The 6,750-nt window shown below is 44.6% G+C and overlaps 1 pseudogene; it reads left to right on the forward strand.

Annotated features, from left to right (window-relative positions):
- The first annotated feature begins 344 nt into the window (after window positions 1–344).
- LOC113646634 lies at window positions 345–6,207 on the forward strand (annotated as a pseudogene).
- The last annotated feature ends 543 nt before the right edge of the window (window positions 6,208–6,750 follow it).

Here is a 6,750-nt window from a genome sequence, read left to right on the forward strand (position 1 = left end):
TGCACATGTAACTCTATTAACTAAAGGATTTTTCATTTTCTAATTATGTTTCATACGTAACATTCTGTACATGCTTGGTGTGAAAACTTAGTGATTAAACAAACAATAAAATGCAGGCTAAGACAGGAATGCAGGTCCACTAGAATCTCAGCTTGTGTGTAGATCATACATAGTCAATCACATGGCCATAAAAATATACCAATTCTTTTTTTTTTGTAGAATAAGGTCAATATAAAAGGTCAATATAAACAAAGCACAGGAGACCACTTTATGAATATGTTAGGTTACATTTAGATAGAATACGATAATTCTGCTAATCTTCTGCTTGTCAAACCTCGTAATTTCCCAGCTCAGCCTCTTACCAAAAAATGTTGGATTTTTGCCAAGCTGGTTTGGAAGATATTTAAAGAGATGCAAATGATGCTGGAGCATCATTATCTTATCCAACTCACATAATTATATTCTGCACACTAGAACCAGCACAGGTGAGTGTAAATGCAAACAGCTATTTCTGTTAAGAAATGAATATAATGAATAATGAATAATTAATTAAATGAACACATTCTTATAATTGTGATTATATATAGAAACTATTCATGTAATGCGAAAATGTATAATAATAATACTTATTATTATTATTATTATTATTATTTTACTGTGAGTTTCATTGTGACTGATTACTTGGTAAAATTAATAAATAAGACATTTTAAAATCCTTTACAATGTTCAATTATGACTGAGAGATGAAAATTTGCATGTATATATTTATTCTTTTTTAAGGGAATTTTAAGTCAAATGTTTTATTATATATTTATTTTATAATTCTTAAAATGTTCTATATTTATATAGACATATTTTATTATTATTATTATTATCGTTATTATCGTTATTATTATCGTTATTATTATCGTTATTATTAACGATAATAACGATAATAATAACGATAATAATAATAATGATGATATTTTTATTATTTAAAGTGAGTTTCATTGTCACTGATTAGTTGGGAAAATCAAACCAATGAAACTCACTTTAAATAAGACATTTTAAAATCCTTTACAATGTGGAATTATGTCACGATGTGACACGGTGAAACAAAAGGCAAGAGAGGATCCAAATGCAGATAGGACTTTACTGGACAAAAACAAGAAACAAACATACAGGCAGGCAAAACAGATCAGGACACGGAACAGGAACAGAGAACAACATGAACCAAACACCTACAACGACCAACACCAGGGAAGTGAACAGACAGAGTAGATATAGTGGACAAGAGCCAATAACAAAGCAGAGACGATTAGAGACAAAGACAAGACACCTGGGGAAGAGATGGAATGTGATTAGTGTCCATGGTGAGCAATGAGTGGGCGTAGCAAAACAATTAATACCAGGGAGAGACGGCAGACAGAAACAAGGGGAAAACACAGACAGACACATTATAGAGCCCCCCCCCCTACGAGCGGCTTCCAGACGCTCCCAAGTCCACAAAACCCAGTTCAGGCGGGTGGAGCGAAGGCGCAACCAGGGTGGGAGGGCGGGTCGGGTTCGTGTAGTGGTGGCGCCCGCTGAGCAGGAGGCCGGGGTGGCGCCAGACGAGCCGGAGGCCGGGGCGGCGCCGGCAGAGCAGGAGGCCGGGGCGGCGCCGGCAGAGCAGGAGGCCGGGGCGGCGCCGGCAGAGCAGGAGGCCAGGGTGGTGCCGGAGGCAGAGCAGGAGGCCAGGGCAGGACCGGAGACCAGGGCGGTGCCGGAGGAGGAGCCAGAGACCAGAGCAGGACCGGAGACCAGGGCGGTGCCGGAGGAGGAGCCAGAGACCAGAGCAGGACCGGAGACCAGGGCGGTGCCGGAGGAGGAGCCAGAGACCAGAGCAGGACCAGAAACCAGGGTGGTGCTGGAGGCGGAGCCAGAGACCAGAGCAGGTCCGGCGACCAGGGTGGTGCTGGAGGCAGAGGCAGAGCCAGAGACCAGAACGGAGTTGGCAGCCAGGGTGGTGCTTTGGGCCTATGAACAGGGACAGGAGGTAGAAGTGCTGGCAAGTCCAGCGAAGCAAAACACAGGAAAACAGAAACATGCATAGGTTCAGGCCAGGCAGAGAGTTCAGGTAGCTTGGGTGTCATGATGTCGACCGCGTTCTCTGACTCAGTCATATCGGTCGACCCGGCCGATTCGGCTGGTTCCGTCAGCTCGGCCGGTTCCTTCGACCCGGTCGGTTCCGTCGACCCGGTCGGTTCGGCAGGTTCCGTCGACCCGGTCGGTTCCGTCGACCCGGTCGGTTCGGCAGGTTCCATTGACCCAGTCGGTTCTGTCGACCCGGTCGGCTCGGCAGGTTCCGTCGACCCGGTCAGTTCCGTCGACCCGGTCGGTTCGGCAGGTTCCGTCGACCCGGTCGGTTCCGTCGACCCGGTCGGTTCGGCAGGTTCCGTCGACCCGGTCGGTTCGGCAGGTTCCGTTGACCCGGTCGGTTCCGTCGACCCGGTCGGTTCGGCAGGTTCCATTGACCCAGTCGGTTCTGTCGACCCGGTCGGCTCGGCAGGTTCCGTCGACCCGGTCAGTTCCGTCGACCCGGTCGGTTCGGCAGGTTCCGTCGACCCGGTCGGTTCCGTCGACCCGGTCGGTTCGGCAGGTTCCGTCGACCCGGTCGGTTCGGCAGGTTCCGTCGACCCAGTCGGTTCCGTCGACCCGGTCGGTTCGGCAGGTTCCATCGACCCGGTCGGTTACGGCGACCCGGCTGGAAGCTGGCGGCTTAGGGATGCCGGCCGCCCGAGCCGACCTCATCGGGGTATCCGCCAGTTTGGAGGCCAGCCGGTTAGCACGGACCTCAGCCGAGCTCGCCGGTACGGTAGCCATGGGAACTGGCTCAATCACGGGTGTGCACGGGACTGGTCTGGGCGGAGAAACTGTGGAGCATTCGGGCGTCCGTGGCTGATTCCACTCTGTGGCCCACGGACCCCGATGCTTGCTGCCCCCCCCCAAAAAATACTTACGGCCGGCTTCCGTCTCTACAGTGCTCACGCTCAGCGTGGACCCGTCCAGGAGCAACGCCAAGTTGACGAACACCGAGAATGTCTTTATTTCTCTGGTAGACGGCATCAAATACCGCAGGATGTCCCTTAGTCCGTGCTTAAAAATGTCTTTGAGCGCCTTCTCATCGAAGTTGACCTGATTGCACAGGTCCACGAATACCTCCGTATATTCCTCAACCGGGGAGTCCTCCTGACAAAGACAAAACAGTATTTCTGCTGGATCCATTGGGTTGGTCATTCTGTCACGATGTGACACGGTGAAACAAAAGGCAAGAGAGGATCCAAATGCAGATAGGACTTTACTGGACAAAAACAAGAAACAAACATACAGGCAGGCAAAACAGATCAGGACACGGAACAGGAACAGCTAACAACATGAACCAAACACCTACAACGACCAACACCAGGGAAGTGAACAGACAGAGTAGATATAGTGGACAGGCACCAATAACAAAGCAGAGACGATTAGAGACAAAGACAAGACACCTGGGGAAGAGATGGAATGTGATTAGTGTCCATGGTGAGCAATGAGTGGGCGGAGCAAAACAATTAATACCAGGGAGAGACGGCAGACAGAAACAAGGGGAAAACACGGACAGACACATTACAAATTATGACTGAGAGATGAAAATTATTTGCATGTATATATTTAGTTAATAATGCTTAAATTGTTCTATATTAATATAGACTTATTATTATTATTATTATTATTATTATTATTATTATTATTTGATTACAGAATCAAGTCATGCTGCCGTTCCTGATGTTGGCTTTGTCCTCACTGGTCCACTCGACTCCTCTCTTTAACACGTCCCTGCCACTGGACTGTGAAGATGTTTATGATCTAAAGATAAGCGAAATGAAGAACGCCTCTGTTCCCAATGGATTGTACACCATTTACCCAGCAGGGCCTAATAAACCTGTGAATGTGTACTGTGATATGGGCTGCCTGGAAAATGGTGGCCACCAGGATGAGAAGTGGACAGTGTGTAAGAACATGAATCTGTTTAAGGCTGAGTGAGATCACTCTAATGGTAAATAAAGGTGATGAACTGTTTGCTTCAGGTTTTCTGAAATCTATTCAGTTTTCCTCATTGTTTTTTTCCTATGTACACCATGCTGTATAAACCACAATCCAGGTGATTCAGAGGAGAATCAATGGCAATGTGAGTTTCTATCGACCATGGGTGCAGTATAAGAATGGGTTTGGTGATCCCGCTGGTGAATACTGGCTAGGCGAGAGAACACAGTGGAACAAACAAACAAATAATTATATAAAAAATATATAAATAATAATAATATAACAAGAATAAGGCAAGCAAAATAAAAGTACTACAAATATATAAGATTATTGTTGTATAAATAGTCCCAGTTGTAATTGTCAATTTAATGGCTCTTTATGTACTCATTAATCTGCAGCACCTTGTATTATTAGGAATTTCCTTCTTTTAGTGTGTGCCGTGATTGGTACCCATTTATAAAAAAGCTCATGATTTAATTTTTAAATTACTTTAATTCCAGGTCTGGAGAACATGTACGTGATGACCAACACAGAGAGGTATCAGCTGAGAGTGGACATGGAGGATTTTGACAAAGGCAGTGCCTACGCCCACTACAATACATTCTATATCAGCCAAGAATCCACTAACTACATGCTGAATATCGCTGGCTACATCAACGGAGGAGCAGGTGAGCAACTCAGTACACACCACTTCTAATACTGAAATTACACACATCATTATTCAGACCTCTTACTTATCTACATACTTCAGCAGAGTGAATCTGATTAACATGAACTCTGACTATATTTTATGTATTTGACTAATCTAAATAGTAAATTTATAGTGATGAACACAGAAATAGGGGGCATGGTGGCTTAGTGGATAGCACCAGGGTCGGGGTTCAATTCGCGCCTCCGCCGTGTGTGTGTGGAGTTTGCATGTTCTCCCCGTGCCTCTGGGGTTTCCTCCGGTTTCCTCCCCCGGTCCAAAGACATGCATAGTAGGTTTATTGGCATCTCTAGAAAATTGTCTGTAGTGTGTGAGTGTGTGAGTGAATGAGAGTGTGTGTGTGCCCTGTGATGGGTTGGCACTCCAGGGTGTATCCTGCCTCGATGCCCGATGACGCCTGAGATAGGCACAGGCTCCCCGTGACCCAAGGTAGTTCGCATAAGCGGTAGAAAATGAGTGAGTGAGAGTCAGTGAGAACACACAAATATCCTTCACACATAATGAAATTTCATAAACCCAATTTTTTACCTCAATTCTTTTAAACTCTAGAAATGAGTACAAATATATATAGAACTTACATACTTATATTATTAACATTTATACTGTTTGGTTGGTTGCTGAAAGTTACATGACAGCTTTTATTTGTCATTAAATGGCACATTTTATTACACTACATCATCGAATGTCCAAACTGCTTGTCACACTGTCCTCCATTGTGTCTTTTCCAGGTGATTCTTTGTGGTATGCGAATGGAAGAGGTTTTTCAACCTTTGACAAAGATCTAACAGGAAACTGTGCCGAGTCTTTTGGTACACCTCTTGGTACTACTATTGGTACTGGTCACCATGCCACTACGCCAACCCCAATGGCCTGTACAAATATGGGAATGTGAACACAGCATATTCAGGGATCATGTGGCAGTCCTGGAAAGGTTCCTACTACTCACTGAAAACCATCGTGATGAAGATCAGGCGCATTCGTGTGGAAGATCTCATAAAACCTTAGCTTTCCAGACCTAGAAACCCAGTAGAATAGTGAGAAAGTCTAATATCTCTGAATGCTATTGGTGACAGATCTTCAGGAAAATGTCAAAATCTACTCATCCATTTATCTCATAATCAGTAATCCAATATATTCTGAATGAAATAAAGATTGAGCAAGAGCAGTTGAGTCCAGTCTTACATTCCTCAATTTTGTAACAACACACTTTGCCTATTACTTTATTTACATGAAACTGGGAAAAAGGCTGCAGCTTTAAGGTGTTAATGAAAATCTTCAATATTATGGTGTGCAGATGACACACAGTACTATACACAATCTACTATATGTTTAGTGTGAGAATAATTGTATGAAATACTTCATCTTTTCTGATAATGTTGCAGACTTTCTGTACAAAGCACAATGTTCTTTTCTTACACACAATCACATACACACACACATACTCTCTCTTTCTCTCTCTCTCTCTCTCTCTCTCTCTCTCTCTCTCTCTCTCTCTCTCTCTCTCATACACCCACACAAATACCTTGATTTTAGCGTAACCTCCTCTCCCTAGCACATCTGCTCCGCTTTGTATGAAAGAAGTTATGAAAAACATGATACTGCTCTGGGAGGTTTCCTGCTTCATGATAACAGTCAAGGTATCGTCTGCTGATACTAGCATTAAGCTCCACACACACATTATGTCCTTCCTCTATATATTCATGTTTGACATAATAAACTTTGGAACTTCTCTTTGAAAGACTGACGTGTGTTTCATTGAGACTTCCCCAAGGCCTTGTGGAGAACAGAAACCGAGCAGAGGAACGAGAGACTGCATTTTGTTATCTGGTACGGATAAAGCACTTCTGCCGAGTACGAGTATTATACAAGTAATACGAGTCAATATCTGTGTTCGGATTGAATGAAAATCATTATTGGGTATCTGATTGTGTCAGCGTTCTGTGATAGGCTAGTCACAGCGCCCCTCCCCCACACACATACACGTGTTGTGTTGTTGTGTC

Source organism: Tachysurus fulvidraco, chromosome 18 (genome assembly GCF_022655615.1).
Source record: "Tachysurus fulvidraco isolate hzauxx_2018 chromosome 18, HZAU_PFXX_2.0, whole genome shotgun sequence".
In the NCBI taxonomy this organism is placed as follows: Eukaryota; Metazoa; Chordata; class Actinopteri; order Siluriformes; family Bagridae; genus Tachysurus; species Tachysurus fulvidraco.